This window comes from Microtus pennsylvanicus, chromosome 4 (assembly GCF_037038515.1).
Source record: "Microtus pennsylvanicus isolate mMicPen1 chromosome 4, mMicPen1.hap1, whole genome shotgun sequence".
Lineage (NCBI taxonomy): Eukaryota > Metazoa > Chordata > Mammalia > Rodentia > Cricetidae > Microtus > Microtus pennsylvanicus.
In genome coordinates, this window is record NC_134582.1 from 607,298 (window position 1) to 635,083 (window position 27,786).

General features: G+C 34.3%; 1 protein-coding gene across 1 annotated transcript in view; it reads left to right on the forward strand.

Annotated features, from left to right (window-relative positions):
- The window catches only part of Dok6 (docking protein 6), a 306,256-nt gene that overhangs the window by 244,794 nt on the left and 33,676 nt on the right, over positions 1-27,786 (forward strand). The window lies entirely within an intron of this gene.

Genomic DNA, 27,786 nt, shown 5'->3' on the forward strand with positions numbered 1-27,786 from the left:
GAGTCATACAAATTCTGTGTGTTTTCATTGATTGCTTTTTTTTTTTAATTTTGTTTCCATTCAGCAACTGTCTCAGGTCAGAGTAGGAACTCTTGAGATTCACCATTACTTTTTCAAGCTATCATTTTATAATGCATGCTATAAAATGATTCCTAAAATTACTGTGATGGATAAGGACCAAATTTGCCAGACGTTGATGGAAACATTGTAGAAAGCACATTGTGAAAAGCTGAAAGTTGAGTGATGAGGTCTGTGTTGTGCTGTTTTGCAAAGGACTTCTTTTTCAACATCTTTTATTCTTCCTACAATTAAGCATCTGATCAGGAGTTGGTTTCAGGCCTGGTACTAAAATGCTTCACAAACTTACAGAAGTTTTCAGATCTAGTCAATGTCTTACAAGGGAGACCCATCGAAGAGGGGCATCATGAAAGAGGTGGAATGTAAACAGGATGCCTCTGTGATTTTCCCAGTGACCAGTTAATCAACACGGGAATGGTTTGTTGGCTGAGGAGACTAGAAAGGCATCAAACAACTGATGGACAGCCACGGAAACCGTGCCATTACCCTTTCTGTTCTTTCTCTTTTGTTTTAAATGATTACCATTATCCTTCATATAGAATATTCTCTCTAGAGGAAGAAACATAAGGATCAAACTAAAATGCACAGCTAAAAACACACATTAGACTTGAAAGAGGTAGGTACCGAATAAAATACCTAGTGAATACACAACTATTAAAGCCATAATTTGGTATTTTTGTATTATTTTCTTTAGCCTTTGTACTTATTAACAGCACTAATTGTTCTGCAACACAAAAATTACATTACAAGCGAAGAGAAATAATATGAATGGAAGAATATGAATAGCCTTATTTTTTGCCAGAGTTTCAGAAAGACAAATGAAATTAAATCACTAAGAAATGATTTTCTTTTCAGAAAAGAAGTTGGAAGGATTTTAGTCATTTATAGAAGGCAATGGCTGCCAGGTGGCGGTGCACAACTGTAATCCCAGCACTTAGGCAGTAGAGGAAGAAGGATTTTTGCAAGTTTGAGGCTAGCTTGTTCTTCAGAGTGAGTTCTGGATAAGCCAGGGATACATTATAAGAATGTGGTATTTAAACAAATGTCCAGAAAGGAAAATGAGTGAATGAGCTTCTCCTGTGTCTGCTCTCCACGAACCCCTAAAATAGTTCATGGTCTGGCTTTATTGATGCTGCCTTTGATGCTAAGGCCAGAAAACATGCTTTTAAGGTTATAAATATGTATATACAGATAGGACTATACTCAAGCAGAAATTGAAACGTTTGAATCAAATAATTAACATTAAATATTTAAGTAAAATAATGTGACAGGTTAATAGAAAGCATTGGAAGGCAGTTTATAAACACTCTGCTTTGTTTGTTTATTTGATTATAAATTCCAGAATAGCACACAATTGTTTTCATGACCATATAACTGAAGCTTTTCTTCAATAGAAGAGTTACTATTTAGACTGAAAAATGTAGCTTCAGTTTGCTTTTGATGTAAAACTATTTCACATCAATAAATATAACCAGGGTAGATTGCAGTATCTCTTTAAACACTGCCAGACATTCTTTGAAGGACAATGTTAATTTTGCATTCTAAAATCAACTATTAAGTGTTTAAATTTTCCCATGCTTTATACCTCTAATACCAATTAGTCTATGTATATGGCTTCAATATCATGCTATTCCTTGATTATTTGGTTGGTTATTACTTTGTACTATATACATACAAATATATGGATATATTTTCAATTTAATTCTATTTCATTAACTATGTGTTGACTATTATACTGTGTTTTTCTTAGACTAATATACCTTACCATTTGGTGTAGTCTTATTTTATCATTATAGCATACACAAGAGTGGTAATAATTATCTAGATACTCATGAAGAGATAAAATAAGTAGTCAGATACAAAGATGGGCAGACAACAAACAGATGATAGGTAACAGTTACAGATATGAGCTTGTTAGAGACACTTGACAGAAATGAATTATTCTGTGGTAGCAGTTCACATAAGCAAGGGATATGAATCCTCAAAAGTTTTCCTCACTGGAACTAAATTCTAGTGAAATCAGCATTGAACAAAATTACTGAAACAAGGGAGAAATAAAAATAGAAGCAATGAATTTCAGTACTTTTTTGTGAATCTGTAATGCATGTACAAGTCTGGTTACCTTGCATCTGTGGTTATGATCCTGACTCAGCATTGTTTCTTTTTCACAGTTGGCTGACATTGTGTAGTTTGCAGAGTCTAGTAATATGAATGCTATTTATCAAGTGTATCAGTCAGTTTTCTTGCATGCAGTCTCCATACCACGGTATTCTCTGCATAGCTGGTTTGTTACTGTTTGATAAAACAAAACTATACTAAGGTAATTACTATACATCAAATTTTAGAATCTATTCAATAGAAATTATATCTTATTGCCTGTAAACAAGAAGAAGCCTAGGAGCAGAGAGGCTCTTCTGACTTACAGTTCAGGGAAATGCATTCCCCTTGTGACAGCTGAAGCACACGGCAGCTGGTCACAGTGGGATTTTACACAGGATGCAGAGCAGGAAGTCTCCTCTCCACTGGCTTTCTCATTTTTATTCAGCCCAGGACCCATGCACATCAGATCATTCTCTTCACATCCAAGACAGGTCTTCTCTCTTAAATTATCCTTTTCTAGAAACACTGTCATGGGTACAATCAGAGACTGTTTCCATGGAAATTCTAAAACCGGCAAAGCTCGAATGAAGATTAACTATTATATCAGGGTAAACCACAGGTAAGAGTCAGGAATGCAAATTCATATCAGAATTTTCTCATAATATTTTTACATTTAAGCTATGAGCTGCAGATCAATGTGAATTAAATTCAGTGAGCTTTCATTCAGAAGGAAAAAGAGAAAAGTTTTATTGCTCCAACTTTAATAGATTGGCTTCATTAATAAGCAGCACATGTACTAGAGCTGAAAAAAATCATGGCCTAAAAACAAACTAATCTATATTAAACTTACATAAAACTTCGATTGCCTGTCAGCCTCTACGCATTACACTTAGCTAAGTTTTGCTCCATTCATTTCTTTTTATGTTGCCAGACGCCCCTTTAGAGACAAATATGTCAATGGTGACTTGTAGCACTTGACTTTGTGAGTGGAGAATAAGTGACATAGAATAAGCTGGTCTCTCCATGATACTCCCTGAGGGTGCTCTGACAGCATGAGAGATTGTGGAGCCAAGACCAAATAAATGAGAAGAGGAATCATTAGCTACTAACAAGTCTCCCATTGTCTTGAATAATTCCCAAGTAGCTCATGATAGGTCAACTTTGCCCACTTTTCCTTGCAGCAGCGGACTTCTCTTTATTTTAGGAGATAGGAATTCTTAATTTGTATTAGCAGGTATATTTGTTCAACCTCCTCTCTATATACACAAATGTTCATGTCATACACATATAATAATGCTTTCTCTAAAATCAAGGAAGTCTATGCTGCTGAAGGAAAAAAACATGATTTTGAACTTTTGACTCTGAAATTATGTTTAAAAATTACTATCCTTCAGGCGGTGGTGGCGCATGCCTTTAATCCCAGCACTTGAGAGACAGAAGCAGGCAGATTTCCGTGAGTTTGAGGCCAGCCTGGTCTACAAGAGCTGGTGCCAGGGCAGTCTCCAAAGCTACACAGAGAAACCTTATCTCAAAAAATCAAAACAAAAGAAAGAAAGAAAGAAAATAACACTATCTCTAAAAACAAACAAAGAAAAAATTATTATCCTTATAAATTTTATGTTTATCTTTAAGAAGGAAGAAGGGAGAGAGGAAAGAAAATTGGGGGAGTTTGGAGGGAACGCATCAGCCTGTTTCTGGTTCTCAGTAACAGCTTGTAGAAAGATGAGTCTCTTCTAGAAGCAATAGCTTCTCTCTACCAAAATAAAGATAGAAGGAGAAAGAGGAGTTGACAGGGGAAGATTGAGAGGGAACATTGGAACTAAGTATAGACATTTCCTATTGCTAGTCATTAATTTAGCAAGAACACAAACTGTCCTGAAATGCAGCAAATCTCTCCCTTTAACCTGCCAGCTCAATTTCTTTGCTCTTCATCTGCTGCTCTCCCGCTGGAGTTAACTTCTCTTCAATAAATTGTACTGAACGGGGGGCTAAAGTGGTCTCAGAGAGTGTGCTTATGGGGGGCAAACTAGTCTTAATTTTTTGATATTTTTATGTAATCTCTTATTTTCATATAAAACTAAGAGGAATAGATATAGTCTGCATTGTTTCTGAAGAGTTTAAACAAAAACAACCGAGGACCTATCTTGTGTAAAGGTGGGAGCTTTAGAAGCTCCACTTTCATTAACATTGATTAATATCCAAATGCCAGCTCTGAATCGCATGCCCTCTTCTGCCCTCTGCGTGTCTGTAATTAAGCTGCAGACCACCAGTGTCAGCGCCGAAGCTTACCTAATTACACCAAAGGCATCTGATGCTCACGGAAAGGGCAACTGTGGCTCCAGTTTCTCAGAAGAACAGGACAGAAACAGACAATTAGAATTAGAGATAACCTTCAGAAAATGGTAAAGAAAATTCCAACATAGACTAGTGAGGTACATCAAAGACTTTTTTATTCTTCCATTAGCTATGACCCTCTGTCCTTCTTTACATCCCGGGAATTCAGTTTTAAATTTGAATTCTGTATAGTTTTCCCATTGATATTTGTCTATTTAGAAATTCACCATGACACGTTTACCAGATTACAGAGTAAAAGCCTTCTTAAACTTAAAAACTAATAAATTTGCAGCAAAAGTAAAGAGTAGTTTACATTTTTCATTCCTATATTCAGATTGTATGTTTTTGGACTAAGTAGGCAGGACAGTCAAAAGCAGTCAAATACATCAGCATTCCCCAAAGGCAGCAGCATGCTTCTGGCAATTTAGTAACAGCTTTTAGAAATATGACTCCTCTCCCAGAAGCAACATTTTCTGTCTATTAAACCACATTTATGGAAGTTTACTGCATATCCTTACCTTAAGAGAATTTAGTCAAGACAAAGAGTGCCTCTCTGGATATCACTGTTTTGAGATAAGTTAATAAGTTGCACCCCAATGTTGACATCATAAAAATGTACAAAATATTTCCACTGTGAAATATTTCTCATCTCTTGTAGTCATAATTAATCAGACCCTCTTTCCTGCCCTCTGAAGCACTAATACATAACTTTATGTCAATGTATTTTCCTAAATCCTGCTTCTTCCTTGGGCTGTCATCTAGTGACATTGTGGATAGGTTTCTTTTTATGCTACTGACTCAGACAAACTGTGGTAGCTCCGGCATCCATCCACTCCTGAATTTTGGAGTCAAATAAACCTGATTTGAATGTAAACTGTACCACTGTTAAGTTGTGTGACTTTGGGTATTGCACTTAAATTTTAAAGCTTCATTTTATTTGTCTCTAACATACGCATAACAAAACTTACCACATTGAATAAATAGGGTTAGTTAATACAAGGTATTAAATAACTATCAGTAAATGTTGGTGTATTAAAGTAAGTTAAATTCACAATACGAATCTCTCTTTCTCTCAGACAGTAATATGATTGCTTCCTGCTACCAATATATTCTAGTATTCGCTTCCAAATAGATTCAGTTTCCATTATGCATAAAGAATTTCATTCTCTCTAAAGACTTCATAAAAATCTCACATTGTGACAGAGTTTCTAGCTTTTAGAATTTCACAAACACTGATTCTAAGCCTTTCCTACCCAAAGATTGTACAGGAGAAATAATAAGATTCAGTCTTGAACCTTTATGGAATAATATTTTTCTTCTCACCTTCAAGTGTAAGACATAGCATCCTCAACAGAGAGTTCACTCTTCCCAACTCTTATACTATTCAGTCCTGGTTGTGTAAAGAATCTAGAGGTCAAGGTTCCAGAACCTAGGCACTAAACGGAGTCACTCTGCATACTGCTGGCCTCACCGCATCAGTCTCCAGCCCCAAGTCTTTGAGTGTTGCTGATCACATTATTCTAGATGCTGAGGGGACTTTTGAAGAACACTCTTCCTCTGCAGGCACTCACTGGGTCTGCTACTACTGACCATATTCTCACGAGCATTACATTATTGACCAGACCAGATGTGAGCCTTAGGACTGAGATGGCAGAATTCTGCTGGAATAGCACAAGACAAATGCTGAACACACGACATAAAACAAGTCAGACACTGAATCACTTTTTAGCGGATGTGACACAGTAATTACTAAAACTTAAAAGATCATGTGTTTCCAGGTGTTCTGTTTAATTAATATAATCCAGCAATGATTGTAATAAATTGTTTTATGATTTTAATTCAAACAGAAATTTTTTGAAATATTCTCTAAATTTGATTTCATTCCCAGCAAACTTCCCCACTGAATTATTTAACTGCAACAAATATAGGTAACATGTGTAGTTCAATGCCAATCAAGTTTTATAAAGAGTATATAAATTTCATTATTACATATACACATGGGATATAATATTAGTTCAGAGGAAGACTAACATGATTAGGTTAGTTAATATGGATAATACTTCAGCTTTTGCCATGTGTATATGCATTTACATACTCAAAAGTGGACATGCAGAAACACATGCACATGTGCATTTTCACAGAGACATTTGCACATTGCTATCTCACCATATCTCAGGAGGCCCATAAAAATACTAAACTGAAAGCTCTAATATGTGCTACAGAATTGTGTAAGCCCAGTGCTTCCTGCTTCAATCACTTCATAAGAGCGTGTTCAGTTGAGTTAGAGGAAATTGTTATTTAAAAAACTGTTAATAAATAAGGTGTTGTGAAAAATATTATATATATAACATTATATATTATATAATACAATAAATAATATATAATATGTCATAAAAGTTAAGGTAAACAATGAATAAATAAGAAGATGCCAAAAATTATAATATAATCAGTTTTATTACTTGCTTATGTTTCTGCATTAGTGATATAGTTACTCTAAGGCTGTTTTAAATAAACTTAATTTTGTAAAAATAGAAATCACAGTATATTACTCACATCTTCGCTGACTACTGGAATTCAAACCCCCCTTCTGAAGACTACATGATACTGTTAAGTCAAGAAACTTGCAGTCTCCTTCCATAATTTAACTTTCACGCTCAGTAAGTGGTGAACATGGAGAGGCAATGGACTGACTTCTACCATGAATATGCAGAGTCTATAAGGGAAGTGAAGAAGTTGAAGTTGGTTGAAAATGCTTTACAGAAAGGAAGTGCTCTGTAGTGCTCTACTGTGAACAAGCAATTATACTAGGTAATATTGTGCATATAATCCTGCATAATATACCTAATTCCTAAGAAGTTAGTTATGGTTGCAGGTTTCAAGTATGGAGAAAGGTGTTGTCAACTTTGTTCACATTTATTAATCACTTTCCAACCAATTCTCTGACACTGGTACAATTATTATCTCTATTTCATAGCAAATAAACTGAAGGACAGAAATGCAAAAGAACTCCTTGAAATATTAGGGTTGTCAATCAAGCTGTGTTGGTTTTCTAGCTTGTGTATGCCTCTGTGACTAACTTATGGGTTAACAGAATTAAAGACAGGACAGAATAAAACATTTATAGTCTCCATCCCTCTGTGTGGGCACATTCTCCCTGAACCATAATCAAGGTTTACAAGAATTATTTCTCTGAAGGGCAGGCAGCAGCTATTCTCAAATGGGCTTTAAATGAGACGACCCAGATGGAAGCCATCTAAGCAATTTGTGGAAAATTCTTAGTGTCTAAAGATAAGTTCAGTATGGTTGGAGCATCGCTCCTTTTGTAAAAACAGTTTAAAGCACATTGTGTACGTAAAGTACTGGTTTGACCCTTGAGGGTTACCATTACTTTTCATTATTACCTTTTCAGCTTTTAACTAAGTTTACAGCAAGTTCAACTGTGTTCCTTCCTCTCTCAAACTTCTTTTGTGTCTTACTTTAAAAATTTCAAAATCGCTCTCCAAGTTACTACTCCCTTTTATTCTACACTTTTCACCCTGGTGTATATTTTCTGCTATGATTTAAGCACTGAGACTAAAAACAGGGTTTCCCCATTGCATTTACTGTTGTCTCTTCGAGTAACTTCCCTAGCAAAGCTGCAAATGCCCTAAGGGTTTACTGCCCTTAAGTAAATATTTTTTGTATCTTCTGCTGAAAAATTGTTATTCTAGTGTGTGATCTTGAAAAATCTGACAAATACCAAAGAATCAATATATAAAATTGTAGTAAGGAGGCCACTTGTTTTTCCTGGCTGCCCAGAACCAAAATAAACACACAGAAGCCATATTAATTAAATCACTGCTTGGCCCATTAGCTCTAGCTTCTTTTTGGCTAACTCTTACATATTAATTTATCACATTTTTTATTAATCTGTGTATCACCACATGGCTGTGACTTGCTAGTTAAAGTTCCATCTGGCACTGGCAGCCCTACATGGCTTATCCCTGACTCCACCTCCTTTCTCCCAGGATTCAGCTTAGTTTTGCCCACCTAACTAAATTCTGCCCTGCTATAGGTCCAAAGCAGTTTTTTTTTAATTCATTAATGATAATCACAGATTACAGAGGGGAAAAAAATTTAACTGAATATACCATTGCTTCTGCAGGTAGAAATGATTATGATTGAATTCAATTTTTTGAGATTTAAGAACTGAATAACTTTTGTATTACTGTATTATTGGACTATCCATCGATAAAAAAGCTGTTGTTGGGCCATAGGAACCACAACCTGTATGCCAATCTAATTAATAGACTTTGCAAATGTTTATTTCTACCAGTTCTATTCTGTTGTGAGAATTCCTTCAACCAAAAGACTTTTAGATACCAGTCCATTTTGGGCATGGGATAAAATACTATAAGCACAGAGGAAAAATGTGGGCAGCCACTTTTTCTGCTGGATTTGGTTTCCAGCTTCCAACACACACAGAGGACCATGGATCTTTACCCTAACTGTGAATTTGGTCCCCAAATAAATAAACATTTGTTATACTCCATTTCAGGTTATTGTGGAACCCTTAAATAAGCTTACATTTTGGTATGATGCCTACACTATTCTTCTATATAACCCTAATTACTATGGTAACGGTCTCTCTAAATCTTCTTTTCAATTGGCTTTTTACAACCCTTGAAAATCCTTCTCACAACCCATGTCTTTTTAGCTCATGACCATGTCCATTCTCCTCATTAGAACAACACTTTTCTTATTAAAGCTCTCTAAAGATGTGCAGAGAAATAAATAATTCATCAACACTAAAGAAGCTTAAGTAAAAACAAAATTAGAGATTACTTCATTTTAAACATCCATGGACTATTAATTAAACTGTGTTTTTGGTTTATTATTATGGTAAAATAGGAACATGATAATTGAAAGTCATAGGTTTAAGCTTTTGAAATTTACAAATGTACTTCTATGATTTTGAATAAAATGATGCAATAGTGAACTCACAAAAAACCTTAAACTATAAGATAAGAAGACCATGACACAAAACCTATGAAATATGGCTAAGCTAATAGTTGAAGGAAATTTTCTAGCCACAAATGCATGTATTAATAATAGAACACATATGGAAAACTAATTAACAAATTACCCGAACATTCAATTCCATTTAAATGAGAACAGTAGAAAGGAGAATATAGATTATCAATCTCCCACATCACTGATTTATTGTATTTCTTCCAAGATTGTTAGGTTGGTTTAATAATAATGTATCAATAGACTATCTCATATGAAGGACTTGAAGCTCAATGCTATCAAATGATCTCAACAAATACAAACAAATGTTTTATACATTTCAGTAATCACAAAACAGTATTGTAACTATTATAATTTCTGTGTTATTATTTGTGTTCGGCTAGCCAGAAAATGAATGAGCAGTCTCTGTCTACATTAACTTTTATTTTTCACTAATAAATGACAGGGGTAAAGTTAATTAACGTATTTTCTTTTAGTAATTATTCTGTCTTAAAATTTCATATCTGCAGAAGGATAGTTTTTAGGGAGTTATATGAACTTGAGGTATGATGTTCTCACTAAGCTCCATTATTCTATTTATTCATTGTTTTATTTATGGCTAAATCATCCATAAGGTACTTAGCACAGTAGCAATTTTCATTTGTATTAATTACTTAGTAATGTTTTTGACATCACAAAAATCTTGTGCATCCAGATTCACAAGCTGCCAGTCCTTTCGACCCAGCCATTGTCTCAGTCTGTTCAGTAAGCATTATATGCCAGCTGAATACAAAGTCTGGACTAGGCTCTGAGGCATAAAGATGGGTAGGATGCACCCCATGCCCTTGAATTACTCACAGCTGCGTCCAGCTACTTCCTCCCGTATTGACAACCAATATCTCTCATCTGAAGCTCCACGTTCATAGTGTATCCCAACGCCAGCTGTCTTGTTTCTTGACTACTATAATCCATACTGTCATAGGCAAATTACAACTCATCTACTTCTCTTGGTTCAAAGTGTAAGGACTAATTATAATCCCATCATTCCTCAGATAACAAACTCTAGTCACAGACCCTCTGTAAATTATAACAAGCAGAAGCCTTCAATACCCTTTTCCTAACATGAAACAATAAAGGTTCAGCCAAAATTGAGCAATGAAGTTTAAACAATGCAAGAATCAACATTCTTATAAAAATCAGATTATTGAGATTGTTAAGTAAGACTTAGTTTTACAGGTCCATAATTAGAATTATTTGTGAAGCTGAGGCAGGTGGATTTGGGTAGGAGAATCATAAGTTCAGAGGTATCCTTTGTTACACAATGAATTCATGATTAGTATGGGTTACATAGTAAGTTTAAGACTATCCTGAACAAAATTTTAAGATTTTATTTCAATACAAAAAGTAACAAAATGAATATAAGAATACAAGTCAGTAGAAGAACTTTTGTCCACCTAACATAAGGCCCTAGGTTTAATTCCCAGTACTACAAATACAAGGAAGTTTTGCTATTAAGGTTCGTGCTGAGTTGTAGCTGTGGAAACTAAAGCCAGAAAAAAACAACTCTATCTTAATCATTGAGTACAGTTCTTTTAGTTCTATTTTAAGACTATCATCCAAAGAATTTTAGTAAGTCACATGGGAGAAGAAGGAAAATGGGCCAAGGAATCCCTGAACTCCTGGTAGAAAGAAAATTGTGTCACAGTGCGGTAGAACTATCTATTAGCACTACAGAAAATGTTCCTATGTCATGACTGATATACAGACTCAATCAGTTATTCACAACTGTATAAAGTGCCTATAAATATATGCAGTTAATATTTAACATGATGAAGATAAAGGGTTCATTTTGACTCAAAATATTTTAGGTGTAATCATACATTCATTGACCCATTATTCTGGGCGTATGACTTGGTAGCATAGCATGACCGGAACATATGACAGAGATATTATTTGCCTCTAACCACAATAAAAAACAGAGAAACATATATAGAGTTCAAAGTCTAACTGTGCCACTCTAGAGAATAAACCCAGTGAGCTAAAATCTTGTTCTATATCCCAACTCTAAAATTTCTACCAGCTCCTCAACCTTGACATTTGGGACTTTGGTGTAATTAAGACCTACTATTTTTTGGAACCTCAGGTTCCTAGCTAGAATCATCTTCAAAGATAAGTTTGAAAGAATAAATAAACAAAACAAAAACTCAGTTTGCTTTGCAACAATTGACTGGAGATAGATGAATAACAGAACTTAGCAAATCCTCAGCTTACAGTCTGTGAGGCTGCACAAATGACCCACCATCTAGGGTCATTCCATTTGCTCCTCATGTCAAAAAAAGCTATTCTAAGGACCAAGCAATTTGATGAGATTAGTCATATGTCCAATTCAAATGTCTTTATGTCTCCTTCTTATCCACCCTTCAAAAGTATCAGCTATAACAAAAGTTGGCTACATATCCAACAAATGAATATTTTCAATTGGTATTTAACATGATTCCTGCTTGAAGACAGAGAAAAAAGTAACAAAGAAAATATAAAGAAAAGAAATATAAAGAAATATAAACAAAGAAAATATAAAGAAAGTTATGTCTTCATACATCTAGAAAATTTTGAAAAAAACTATACTTCATGATGAATAAGTCAAAGAACTTAAGACATCCACAAATATGTAGACAATGGAAAGGACATAAAGTGCGCTTAAGTGTCCATCAGAGTTGAAAATAACAATGAATCCTACACATAAAAGTGTTTTATGAGCACTTGATAGTTCTGGGAATTGAAGGTGAAAATAAACTGGAGAGATTTCTGGGAATAATAGCAGTTGATAAAATAACTGAGAAATTATTTCCAAATGAGAGAAATAAGTGTGACTGAGTTTGTTTGACAAAAGTTGAGCATTTAGGTGCTCCTAAAATACAGAATTAGTAAAATCTCTACATAAAATCTTCCCAGACAAAAGAAACCTGGTTTTCAGCTCAGATCCTGGAGAAACAGATGAGATGCCAAATGTGTTAAGGCAGTTAGCCAGGCAATGATCATCAGACCTTGGGAGAAGGTAAAAAGAATATTAAACTTCACACCCTTTCTTTTAATTTCCCTTTTGAAAATGTATTTTATACTTGATACTGGAAAATTATAAAACTAAGTTAATACTTGGAAAGAAAATGCTAACTTCATGTTATTCTTAGGAAAATCTGTAATGATTGGTGTTGCTTGCCTTGTGTGTGTGTGAATGCGCTTGTACATGTATATGAGTGTGTGCATGTGTATGTATACAATGCACATACATAGAGTTAAAGGTTGATGTCAATCATTTTCCTTAACTTTCCACCTAAGTTTTAGAGACAGGGTCTCTTAGAGAATCTTGATCTTGGAAATTGAGCTAGACTACCTAGTCAGCAAGTCCCACCATTCCACCTGTCTCTTTCTCCCCAGTGCTTGGATTACAGGCATACACCAACACATGCTTATTTTGACCAAAGTCTTGTCTTTGCAAACCAAATGTTGATTATGTTCTCAGGGGGTCAGGACAATGAATTCTGAGTCTGACTAAACTCCTTTCAGATAATTTTTCAAGTCTTTTTAATTATTCTTAGTATTTACTTATTTATAAAAACAAATGCAAGCTAGTACTATCTGTTTTGTTGTTTCTATACTTGATTTATTTAAGATGTACTTGAAAAATATGAAGCCTTACACTAACTTTTTAAAACATTATAATTTTCAGTTAATATTTTTCATTGTTCCAGAAAGCATTCAAATATAATAATGCAAAATAAATATGATTTTATAATAAAAATAATTTTTTATTTAAAATGAATATTCAAACCAAACAGGGTGGTACAGTAGTAGTCATTCAGAATTACAGGCAAAGGATCAAGAATGATCTTGGCTATATAGTTGGCTCAAAATTACCTGAGTTATATGATGCCCATCTAAAATACACACACACACATACACACACATATTCATGCACACATACACATACTCATATATACACATATATATGTTCAAAAAGTTTCTTAGTCTGTTTCCATCATTTTGTTACTATTCTTAACATGACATTAATATTACAGAACATCACATGGTAATTTTCATATAAAATGAAAAAATATACTTAGACATAAAATTTATGAGAATAAAAATCATGAAAATTTCATTATCTTTAGACATGAACTACAGATGCCTCTAGCACAGAACTGGAAGCTTTTTCTTATATAAAATATCATATATTTTGGATCCTTTTTAAGTATTCAGAAGATACTCTCATGGCATTTCAATATCAAAAGCATTCTCTTTTAGCTTATTATCAAATATTATTCTGCACTTGTATGCATACAAAATTGTTTCATGTCTAAAATATGATGGAATGACAATGGCTATCAATCATCATGTTGTAATTGATTGACTTTATTCCAGTGAAAATTTATTGGTGCATTTAGCTGAATTCATAACATTTTTCTGTAAACATCAAATATGACAACCATTATTCCATAGGGATAAAGATTTTTACTAAATAGGAGATTTTTGTTCTCTTAGAAAGTTTTTACATAGTGTCTTAGGAATGTTAAGTGGAGAGTCATTAGATTTTCCATTTTTGTGGTCATAGACTTTTGACCTTAAAATAATGCAGGTAAAAGTTACTTTATTATTTCTTTTGAATAATCACAAAACCCAAAGTCAGACTGTTTATCAACCGTGCTGACACTGAAAATATAATTCAAAACCTGACACCATAAACACAAAGGCAAATCTTTAAACTGAAAAGTGTAATTTTCATCCTACTCACTATAATTAAAGCACATTCAGTGTCTTTTTGAAAGAATGGAAAATAACAGGCTTGGTGGATTGCCTTCCATTATCAATACCATATGATGTATGTAATTCACCAAGCACTTTCATTTCTCAGAACTTTTATGTATAATGACAGTCCAACATCAGCAAAACTTTGTTGACATATTAAGGGACAGAAGATTACCTGTATGGGGCTAAAACTAAAAGATCATTTGAGCGAAGCCCTATCACACATTTCATTCATCAAACCTGCAATTTACTTCTAAAATATAGATCTATAATTATACATTTTATTAAAATAAACACATTTATGTATATTGTGCATTAAAATTCAATTGATTCTGTCTTTCAGAACATCTCTAATTATTTTCCCAGACTTATTGACTAGGGTGGTCTTTGTTCGATTCAACACTTCAATGGTTCTCATTCTGCAACAGAAACTACTGTAGTTTAGCAAAGAAAGGAATACTAAAATAAAAAATAAATGACTCAATACATTCAATCAAAGATGGACAGATAAGCTCCCTAACTGTACCCAGCACTGGATTCTCCTTTAACTATATTTACCAATATATATTATATATCAATGCATATAATAACATAGAATTTGTTTCTGTTCAATTGCCTAATTCAGAATTCCATCACAGTGTTTTAAGCATAGTACTCATTGTTGCCAAATATTATGTTTCATTCTTTTCAGACAGTACTTTATTCTTTACAATATATTCATTTAGTTCACCTAATTCTCATTCATGCATGCTGTGTGTGTGTGTGTGTGTGTGTGTGTGTGTGTGTGTGTGTGTGTGTGTTCATCCATCCTTGTATCTAAAGATGTCTTCAGGTCTCCTCCCCTGTGGATCTCCAACTTAACGTTTGATACGAGGTCTCTTACTGAACCTAGAGCTCAATAATTGAGAGGAAATGGATGGCCAGCAAGTCCCAGGAATTTTCTTGTGTTCTCTAAGAAAGCAGTAGAGTTAAGACAGATGAGTCATGCTTATCAGGTGTTTTCTGAGAACCTGAACTCAGATTCTCATGCCTGTGGATCAAACATTTATCCAACTGAACAATTCCTTTAGTCCTCAATTGGTTTATTTCTTGTTACTTGTGTTGTCGTGTAATATCGTAGATAAAAGAGTTAGTACACAATTGTTAAAGATGACGATAAATAACATATCATTAAAAAGCTTGGTATCAGTTTTAAAGAGGCATAGTTCCTGAGTGAAGCCCTCAAAATTGTACACACTCAGTCTAAATTTATTTTTAAAAATCTACAGTAAAATATAATGTAAAACTAGAATTTTTAACTCTAAGATTCAGCCTTACAAATTAGAGTAGAAGATAGCAAGTTGGATTATTTCTGTCTCCTGGGTTTTTAATGGTCTTCTACCTATTATGGTTATAAAATTACTCAAGAATGCATAATTTTAGTTCAAGGAAAGTATTTATACTAAAAAGTTAAACTGTTTCAATTCTTTGAAGTTTTTTTAAATACAAAGAATTAAATATTCTGTAAATGAACCAAAATTCCATGGATGTTTGGCATATTTAACACAGAGGTATAGTAACACACAGGAATAGTTGGTGTGTGTGATAATTTATTTGTACATTTCCTGAGTTGTTACATAGTATTTAAAACAATTCCATCTGTATTCTATGTTTAATAAGAAAAAACTTCAAATTTTAGTTCTTTCTATACTATCTCATTTTTACATATATGTAAATATATATAATACATAATATATATATATATATGTATTTACCCCCAGAAAATTGACTGTTTTTATGTAGTTCTGGTAAGTGCAACATTGAGAAAATATTTTTGCACTTCATTATATGTCCTTTGGTATGCTAAAATTAGTAATAAAAAACAATTTATACAAGAAAATGAAGACAGTCAATCATGTGTTTTGTTATAGTATAGGAAGAAAAGGAAAAGAGATAAAAGGTTTCTAGTATATCAATTCAGTGCTTTGGTAGGCACATTCAACAATCATTATGAGGTCAATTGAAACCATCTAGTACATGTATGGGCCACTTGTTTTTGTTTATTTGTTTTGAACTATTCCCCCACAAAAAAGGAACCATTTTTTTCCTAAGAGAACAGAAAATTTAGATAAACCTGGAATACTTTATGAACTACAGAAACCAGAATGCTTACATCCATACTGAGAACATTACTAAATTGCATATGAGCCACTATGAGAGGAGACAATGTTGGAAATGGTATCTATTCAAGTATCCAAAGAAGTAATAATTGTTGTAGCTAGTATAAGGACAAATCTACAGATCTTGAATCCATAACAAGACTATTAAAAGGAAAGCCCTAAAAACTTACATACTATATATAACAAAATATACTATATTCATCTGCTTTGATTTTCTACCAAAAATTTATATATTGATCATAGCAAGTCAAGTCAAATATGTTTGTAGTGGAATTTTAGACAATCATCATGGGTGGGGACAAGTATAATCATAAAATAAAAAGGAAATAATGCTTTCTGTTTTGGGAGAAGCAAAAGAATAGTACAGATTGGAGATAATGTAAACATAAAGAATAGACCACTTTCCATATGAAAACAATAAAGTTTTAAAAAGATGTATACGGGTTAGGAATATTAGGATATTTAAAACTTTCTCTAAGTTGAGTTTCATTATTGGTGGCAGTGGTAAGGTCTGCCTACTTTGATTAACTAAAGACAGTGGCCACATGTCTGAACTAATGCCTAAAGTTGTGCCCAATGTCATGCAGGTGACAATAGCTACACATTGGCATGTAGGGCACACTGATATTTTGATAAGTAACCAAAGATAAACTCCTGAGTCATGGAAGTGAAAGAATCCAACTCTTGAGAACAGTAGTCTGTACTCAATTCCAGACACAATGATTTTTAAACTTTTCCAATGACAAATGTTTTCCTCACATATTTTTGAGATATAGAAGAGTAACTAGCAACAACTATTCTAAGGTTTTTTTAGGTGATATATTTGCTAATTTTGTTGTGATAAAATACCATAACCAGAAAACACTTGCAGAAGAGTTTGTTTTAGGTATGGTTCCATAACATCTGGTAAGAAATGGTGGCAGATGGCAGGGGAGGAATCTAAGAGATCATGTTTTCATACACAAGCATGAATAAGATATAGCAAGCAGGGATGGGGCTAGGCTATGAACTGTCAAAAACCATCCCTAGCTATGTACTTCTTGCAGCAAGGCTAAACCTTACTAAACTATTAAAGTTTCTATGACCTCCCCAAAAACACCTTGACCAACTGGAGACCAAGTGTTCAACTACATGAACCAATGTGGGCATTTCTTTAAAAAAAAAAACTACATTATAAGAAGTAAATCAAAGATATCTCTCAGTTTACCGTACTGTTTCTTGGTCAAGTAAAAAAAAATAAAATATAACTTCCAAATTTTGACATATTCATCAACCAATTGAATTAGGAATCTAATGCTATATAGTAATTTAAGCTGATTTAAATACAATATATAAAAGGAAATCATAAAGATAGAATAAAGAAAAGAAACCTGCAATATATGTCTATAATTTTCATTAACAGCACCCAAACTGAAAGCCTACCTGAGGCCAGAAGTCTCTGGTCCTCTTCTAACGTCCATTCCTCTCTTAGACAGTAACTTTGAACCTGACTTTAATTTAGCTTTTCTTGGTTATTAACTGTGTTTAAATGACTATATGCAACTATAGATTTTATTACTTGATATCATTGATCAATAAAGGCATGCATATGTTTCATATGGCAGGCATTGGTCAGTTCTAACCCTTACATAATATTGTAGTGTACTTTATGAATGTACCACATTAATTATCTATCACATACTGCCAATTGGAATTTGAACTATATAGAATTATTGTTTATTATTAATAGCTGTTTTTGTAAATGTTCTTTGTATATCTTAGGACTGGTACATATTGGTTATCAATTATTTTTATCCTCAGCCGTAAATAGTATGGTTTCCTTTCTTCTAATGTTCATATCAGCTTTTATTCCATTAGGAAGAGCATGGGAATTTAGTGGCTCCATATCATTGCTAATAGTTATTTTTATATTTGTTATGACAGTTATTTTAAAGAGTGGGGTTGGTGGTTGGTATGATTTGGAATTCTAATAAGAATAGAGTGGTCAGAATGAAGATGGGTGTCTCCAAATTTGAGACCTTTCTAAAATCATGGTGACTCCTAAGGGGAGAAATAAATGGTAATTAGGATATAATTCAGGTTGATATTTGTAGGTGTCTTCATTTCTTCTCATAGTAAAACCAGAATCACATCAGAAACTTAAAATACCAAAATCTTCAACTTCTAAGTTATTCTTATTTCTAATCAATAATAAAGAAAACCTTCTATTATCCTGAATTTTATTTCTAACAAGCTAAAATAATACCCTGAAGTGGAAAAGATAAAAGGAGATTTAATTTTAGAATATAAAGAGTTGGGTTTTATAAAGTTATGTTTATACTCTATAAACCACTCAAAAATACACCAAAAAAACCTTAGCACGGCAGAATGTGCCTCTTGTCCCAGCACTGAGGAGGCTGAGGAAAGAAGATGGTCAGTTGCATTCTTGCATAGGCTATACAGAGAAACCCTGTGTTAATACACTCAGGATTATTTGTGTCTAGCTTCTTCCGGTTACTTGTAAATTTCATGATCATTTTTTTAACTACTGAATAATATTCCACTGTGCAAAGGTACCACATTTTCATTATCCATTCATCTTTTGATGGACAGTTTCCAATTTCTATTATGAACACAAAAACAATGAACAAGTGTTGAGCCAGTGTCCCTATAGCAGAATGTAGAGTCCTTTGAGTATTTGTCCAAGTATGGTAGAGCTGGATCTTGAGGTAGATCTATTCCCTGGATCCTTAAGAACTGGGACACTGATTTACATAGTGGCTGTATAAATTTGCACTCTCACCAGTAGCAAATGAGAGTTCCCCTTATTGAATATCTTTGTCAGCATGAGCTGTCATTTGTTTTATTGATTTTAGTCACTCTTAGTGGTGTAAGATGAATCTCAAAGTAGTTTCAATTTGCAAGTCCTTGCCAAAGATGTTGAACATTTAAGTGTTTCTTGGCTGCTTATATTTCATATTTTGAGAACCCAGTTTAGACCTGTACCCCCATTTTAATTGAGTTATTTGTTTTCATGATGTCTAGTTTTTTAAAGTTCTTTGTATTTTTGATATGAGCCCTGTATCAGATATCAAATTGGTAAGGATCTTTTCCCATCCTGCAGCCTGCTTTTTTTTTTCGGAATGATGCTGTCCTTTGCCATATAACTTTTAAGTTTAATGATGTCTCATTTATTAATTGTTGTAAGTGCCTGTGATTTTGGTGTCCTGTTCATAAACTATTTTCCTGAACCAATGAGCTAAAGTCAATGAACTAATTGTCAACGTTCTCTTCTATCAGATTCAGGGTAGCTGGTCTTATACTGAAGTCTTTGATCCATTTAGAGTTGAGATTTGTTCAGGATGATAAATAAGAGTCTATTTAATTCTTCTATATTCAGTTATCCAGTTTAGCCAGCACCATTTTTTGAAGATGCTGTCTAATTTCCAGTGTGTATAAAAAAAGTCAGGGTTTTTTTTTTCCGAGACAGGGTTTCTTTGTAGCATTGGAACTGTCCTGGCACTAGCTCTTGTAGACAAGCCTGGCCTCAAACACACAGAGATCTGTCTGACTCTGCCTCCTGAGTGCTGGAATTAACGGCATGCACAACCACCACCTGGCTAGGAAGTCGGTTTTTAAAGCGTGAAATTATAAGGATTATAGCACGTTATTCACTCATTGTATTGGGAGATTTGAGTGCTGCAGTCAATTTATTCTTTCATACCTTGAGTACAGTAGAATATGGTCCAGTGACATATAACTCTCTAGTAATAGAAAGTCTCAATTTGATGGTTTTGAGATGCAATTTTATAGTTTCAAAAATACTCAAAAACTTAGTGAGTGTCAGCTAATAAATTTTTTGTTCTTATAAGCAATAAAACAATGAAAGATAGGAAAAATAATTTAATAAGTTTAGTTACCTTCTTAGAAGGAACTCCCAAAGAATAGATAACTTTTAAAACATACCTTAAAATGCAATAAATAATAATAATCTAAATTCTCCCCAAGCTGTACCCACAAGCACTTTATGCTAATTCAGTCTGATGCTGGCTCACATATATTCACACACTTGATCTAGTTTATTTACTAATTTAACAGCTCTTTGCCACCATCAAACTATTTCTCAGAAGCTACTGAGTCTCCCAGCAAGTCTGGAATATTTTCAAGTTCTCCAGTGCCACAGACTGCTGGAGCCACAGAAGGGACAGACATTTCAGATGGGAGAGTATATTGACTGGAATTCTCTTTGATAAAACATCTACACTTTGTCAGCACTTTTATCTTCTCTACGTCTATAGATTTACTGGTTTATAACCTGGCTCTCCTCTAGATTAAATCAGTTGCACTGACAGTTTCTTCATGAAGCAAGGTGAAGACTCAGCACCTCACTGAAACTGGCACATTACCCACTATATGTAAGACTATCATCAGAAACTAGATTCCTATAGCTTCCTTTCCATCACTCAAGTGATTGAATTTCGAGGGAATGTGGTCATCACCCAAAACTATAAATGAAATCGTTGTATTATGAGCAATTAGAGGCTCAGTTTCAGTTTCACTGTGTAGAGTATTAGAGAGGTAGAATGGAAATTACTCATAATATGCAACAAATAAAAATTAAGGAGTAGATGGAAATACCAATACCAAGGTGATGTTTAGTATATGATCCGTTTAAATTTGGAACTTAACCAACAGTGAATAAAGCTATCCATGGGGCCTGAGTGATCATTTGGAACACTGGCAAAAGAGTTTGGCACAAGACACTATGCATTAGTGTACTCAGAATGTGTAAATTATCATCATAATGCCTCTTAAACACACCCCAGTCTGTAGCAGAATCATCAGGTAATGAAGCCAGACAACTTGATGAGAAATGCCTGTCTCATTTACTTCCTTAATATGCCCCAATCTATAAATTAACACTGTAAAAAATGCTTCAGCTGACCTACCCTTTCAACAGAATGGTCTTTATAGAAGAGCAGTATTGTTTTCTTATGCATGAAAAATATAAATACAGCAGAATAGGTACATTACAGAACTTCAGCATCTTAGGAAAGCTGCCATTTCAGATTAACATTCCTTCTAATACAAGAGTAATAGTCAGGTTTTGTTTAAGGTGAAAATTGCTTTACCTTCCTTTTATACACAAAATTTGTATTAGCGTGTATTCATCGTGCATAGTGATAGGAAAGAAAAGTAAGCAGGATCCTTACTACTCAAGAGATCTGAAGATTTATAATTTGGAAGTGAATCACCCTGTAGGTACTTTCCAGTTTGAGCATTTGGTCTCGAGCTGCAGGTTCTCTTTTGGGGAAAATATGGAAACTGTAGAGTAGGGTGTTGGTAGAGAAAATGAGTAATCACTCTTGAGGTTCACAGCCTGGCTCAGCTTTTCAGTTAAGTTCAGTCAATGTCTGAAGAGACAAAGAATCATCACAGCAACAAATATTTGACTTAACCCCCTTGAACTATGAGCCCAGATAAATCCTCTTTTAACTTGGATTTTCACCAGGTGTTTGGTCACAGTGATAAAACAAGTGGCTATAATAAAATGAAGCAACATTGCTCTCATTGCAGATAACTCCAGTGTCCATTTGAAACTTGTGATTATAGTCACATTGGCACCCAAAGACAAAGATCATTTTTGCTTTAAGACATAGTCTTTCATTCAGGTGAACATTTATGACTACTAGAGATAAGAAGCCAAAACTCAGAATCAAACTCTTCCCTCGCAATAAAATAAAGACTGAAATAAATTATGCAACTGGTCAGAACGAAATTTAAAGTTCAAAGTTTGAGTTCTTTTCACTGCTGGAGACAAAATTCAAAATTTTTTAACCAGCACCACTCTTCTGTCATCTCTTCCTTATGTTAAAGGAGAAAACAAGGAATTCAGAAAGAAATGACATTTGCAACATCCCAAGAAAAAAATTATACCTATGCTGAGAATTATAGGATTAAAGATCCTCATGAACGGAAAGTAAAAGCTGCATTGACTGCAGTTAAGAGGTTGTTTTTTGTTTCTGCTGAGAAACTGTGGTATTGTGGACATTAAACAAATTAAAGTCTATTTCTTCTTCTTAAATACCTCATTTCATATGGTAGTGAAGCCTAGATGAAGACAATGATAAACCCAGACTGCTTCTCATTCTGCTAAGGTGTTTAGATTTTGCTCAGCAAACTGATGGTCTACTATGTGTGTCTCCTTCACTGTCCCAGGATCCTGCCTACTCGTGTCCTTCAGGAGCCACTTTCGTTTTTAGCTTCTATCAGGTGTTCAGCATTATTCAATTGTAAGGAGTTCTACCAAGGGTCGGGGAGAAAACTCAGTGAGTAAAAGGCAGGCTATACAAGCTTGAGTACCTGAATTAGATTCACAAAACCCACAGTAGAAGGGAATTGGCAAACAGACTTTGACTTCTGCATGTATGCAGTGAATATCTGTCTCTCTGTCTTTGTCTCTGTCTCTCTCTTTCTCTCAAACACACACACGCACAGTAGGAGAGAGAGCAGTGAAAAAATAATTTTAGAAAGTAATTCTATCAAGTATCCTCATGTCTCATATGTTTTAGTTATGTATCTCTGATAGTACTCATGTTTTCCTGTGTTCCAGTTTAAGACTGAGTCTATCTTATTATTTTTACTCCAAGAAGAAAGAATTTATATTGAAAAATATCTATTCTGAACCATGCAGAATGATTTTCTACCATTGTGATTTTTCATCTACAAGTTCAAATGGCAATGATTATGTACTATACAAAACACCAAGTTCTCTTGTAACAGAGTTCCTTCATTATTCAGATGGGTTCATTTAATGGTGGCCCATGTGGGAATCTTATCCATTTTCAGGCAAAATGTTTTGCCACACTCAAAGGAAACAGCCTTTAATGAGCAGCTTTATCTGCATTTAACTACCTCCTAACAAGTGGAAAATAAGAAAAAGTGCTGTATCTGCCTAGACTTCTTTTACCTCAAAGTAATCAAACTGGAAAGCAGCCCTTGACCATGAACTAAAGAGCAAGGCATTGAACTGTGAACTGCAATCACACAGTAACTGAGGGTCTGGAGCTCTTTCTAGAAGAATAAGCTTTCTGCCTGAGTGTTCCTTTCAGAAGAGAGAAATGAAATGTCACAGCAATTATCTGGGCAGTGGACAGTAAGGGGAAAGCCGGTTGTAGTCAGAGTCCTAATTACTGGATTAGGCAGAGATAGATCCTAGCAACTCCTGTCATTTCAAGGTGAGTTTAGTCAGAAGACCATGAGAATTCTTCAGAAGGTTCCTAGACGCACACTAATGAGTTTGGCACACTTTGTTGGAATGCTTGAGGGTTCACATTCCCAAGCACTGCCTCTAATCATCAGGTCTGTAATTCCACATAATGAAAGAGTGTGGCTAAGAATTTGTCTGTAATAATATAAGTGCAGCACTTATATTATTCTGGCTAATTTCTTAATATATAAAGGTCTATTACTTGAGTCTAGCAAAAATGGTAATGATCTGTTTTGGCTTCCACTTGCATATCAGGCTTCTAAGGAGGTAAGATCACCACCCTGGAAACTATGGGGTAAGAAACACTAGGTAGCTATACATTTATTTTTAAGAGTAGAATATTCAAAGGTCTAGTCAGCAATATCCATTACCGAAATGGATATCCTCACAAACAGGATATCTGAGTTTACTTTCTGGAACACAAAAGAAAGAGAAAGCTGAGTATGGTGGCAAATGCTTATGATCCTAGAACTGGGGACATGAAGACAGGCTCAATCTGGAGCTTGCTGATCAGCAAGCCTACCCCTGTTGGAGAGATGAAGGCCAGGGACAGACTGTCTTGAAAACCAAGGTGGACAGATTGTGAGGAATAAAAACCAAAGTTATCTTTGGCCTTTCTCATGTGTATACAGGCATGTGCCCCCACACACAAACAAATATTTACACACATCCATACATATGTGTGTGTATATATACAAAAGTTATATTTCATATACAATGCATACAAAACTTGATTTCAAAGAACCAATCTTGCTCCTAAAGTAAAACTTCTTACACAAATATTAGAAACCACTGTTTCTCTCTCTCTCTCTCTCTCTCTCTCTCTCTCTCTCTCTCTCTCTCTCTCTCTCTCTCTCCTCTCCCTCTCCTAAATTAGAAAGTGTCTCTCATGTCCCATTTACCAGGATGTTCATGTGTTGGACTGAAGGTACAAGTCTAGTAAAGGAAGTTTCAGTCAGGAGCTTACACATCTAGATGAAGGTGTGGGTGATGAAGCCCCCCCCCCCGTGTGTGTGTGTGTGTGTGTGTGTGTGTGTGTGTGTGTGTGTATTGTAGTTACTGTATTACTAAAGCTATTTGATGCTGTGTACCTACCTCCCAGAAAAATGTCTTAAGACAGAGTACAATTTGGAGATAAAAATACCACTTATCAGTTTGCAGATTTCTGTAAACTGAATGCTTAGTTTTATATTTATGTTTTTGGGAAGATTGTTCTGATGTCCTGAGGCACCAGCTATGGTGGCTTCTTTATATGGAAATTGAAGCTGTTGATAGACAAGTTTCATAGAAATTAATTTACTGTTTAGGAAAAATTGTGTGTGTATCTTGAAAGGGTTATGAAATTGTAACTTAGATCTGTACAAAGTGCACAATTCTGTAGCCCTGTTCATGAAGTGTGAAGTATGGGGAGAAGAATTAAAAACTATCTCTTGGTACCAGGAAACCATGTTTATGTGGGTGTAAAATCATCTTTATGTGGGAGTAAAATTATCAGCAGAATTGAAGTCAAATAACTTTACCCAAATAAAATGCAGATTGAGCATGAAAGGCATGACACAAATAAGTTACAAAGCACATACATTGGTTATTTTGACTTCCTTTTTAAAATTTGCATTCTTTTGAGATAAGGTCTCCCACTATAGCCTAGCGTTGCCTTAAATGTGGAACGGTCTTCTTGCCTCAGTTCCTTGGGTGCTGGTATTATAGGTGAGTCTCTTGCAACTAATCTGCATTCTTATTTTATTTAACTGAAATTGCCATTACTATATAAAGGCTGTGTCTCACTGGGCTGTATCTTTAAAGTATTTTTAATTCAGTAAATAAACAAGTTATTAGTAAGTTGCCTCAAGATTTTAAATAACCTTTTATATTTAGACTAAACATAAACAAAACAGTTGGTGTTCCTTTGTTAGTGATGGGGAAAATAGCTTATTCTTATCATACAAAATTTAAAGAATATGAAGGGTAAGTAACCAAAAGAAACTATTTTGGCAAATGTCTTTACAGGTTGTGTTTAATTTCTTCCAGGTCTTTCTCTATGACTGGTTCCCTCAATGGGGTTTTGCTTTGTCCAAACAGATATGTTATTTCTTTCTTCTTTTCCCATATGACGCTTTTACAAATAACATCACATAGTCATTTATTATAATAGGTTGGGATATATTTATTTTCTCATGGTGTTCCTCACTGTATATCATATTCACTTTTTTATTTCTTTGCTTTTTAATCAAAACAGGTAAGAGTATACTGAACCAGCAGGATTTTGCACCAAATCGACTCTAAATGAGTTCTCTTACCACACAAATATCCAAGGGCAGAAAAGAGATGCTTCATTGATGGTTTAAAGTATCAGAACACAATCACTCCCAAACATTGCTAACCCCTGAGCTACAGAGAGGTAGGGACACACCTTGGAAGCCAACATATGTTCATTTCCTTTTAACTTTTAATAATGGTGTCAAATTTCAAATACATCATAAAACCATGTAATGGAGGTTACATAAATAAAGTTTACTGAAAATGAACAGAAAGCATCTGAGAAGTAAATAAGTGGAGTGAAGAGAATACGTTGAAACCAGATAACCTTAAAACTAAGACAAGAATATTTTAACCTTCTGTAGGAACTAACATCCATGACGTTGGGCTGTCTGGATCACGCTCTTCTTGAATAGCTTCAGCAAACTCAAACAGTGGGGAAGTATCAAGCATAGAGACAGCAAAGACAGCTATTAATAGTAAAGTTTAAACATTATACTTTCAAATATGGTATGGAAAATAGTACTACACTTGAAAAAAACAATTTAAGTGTAGGATAAGAAAAACTTTGAAATTAGGTGTCAAAACTGCAGAGAAAGAAATAAAAGAACATTTTTTTTCAGGAAAAACTAAAATAACAGAAAGAAAATAAATAAAACATAATGCCTATTGAGGGAAGGCAGAAATGATTTAAATCAAAGTGAAATAAAGGTTTAAAGAGTGTTACAAAGAAAAATCCAACTTAATAGCACTATATTCTATTTCCCCTTCTTTGGAAGATCTCTTCCCCTGTCAACTCCCTTAGTAGTTAACTAACCTCTGTAATTTTTCTGTTTGAAACATGTGTACCCAAAGCTTAAAAGCTAACATCTGCATGTAAGATAAAACATGAAATATTTTAAGTCTGTGTTACCTCACTCTATTCTATTGTGTAAATGTACATTTATGCTTTCCAATCATCAGTTCATCTATTGTGTTCATTCTATTGTGTAAATGTACATTTATGCTTTCCAATCATCAGTTCATCTAGGCTCTTTCCAGTTTCTAACCCCTCTTAGTAGACCAACAATGAATGCCAATGAATAAGTATCTCCATAGTGAGATGTAGAGCTCTTTGACTATATGCCCAAGTGTGGTAGAGGTAGATTGTGTGGTAGAGAGATTTTCAGTCTTTTAAGGAATCTCCACAAGATTTCCATAGTGACTCTGTCAGTTTGTAATCCCACCAGAATATGTTCCCCTTTCTCTGCTGTTATTTGTTTTATTGATCTTAGCCATTCTGGTGAGGATAAGATAAAATACCAAAGTAGTATTATTGCATTTCCCCGATGTCTAAAGACGTTGAACACTTTTTATGTGTTTCTCAGCCATTTATTTTTCCTCTTTTGATAATTCTTTATTTGATCCAATACTTCATTTTTTTCATTTGAGTTATTTGTTTTGTGTGTGTTTTTAAGTTCTTTATTTATTCTAGATAATAACCTGCTACCAGATGCATAATTGGTAAGGATTCTCCCTGCTATGTTTGCGGCTGCTTTGTGTGAATAGTGTTGGCCTTTGCTGTGTAAAAACTTTTCAGCTTAATGGGGCCCTACTTTTTGTGGCCTATTCAGAAAATTCCTTTCCTGTGTCAATGAGTTCAATACTAATCCCCCATTTTCTCTGTGTTCAGATTCAGGGTATATATTCTCATGTTGAAGTTCTTGACTCATTTGGAGATGAGTTTTGTAAAGGATGATAGACACAGGTCTATTTTCATTCTTCCACATGTTCCTATCTGATTAGAAAGGTGCTATTTGATAAAGAAGCTAAATTACC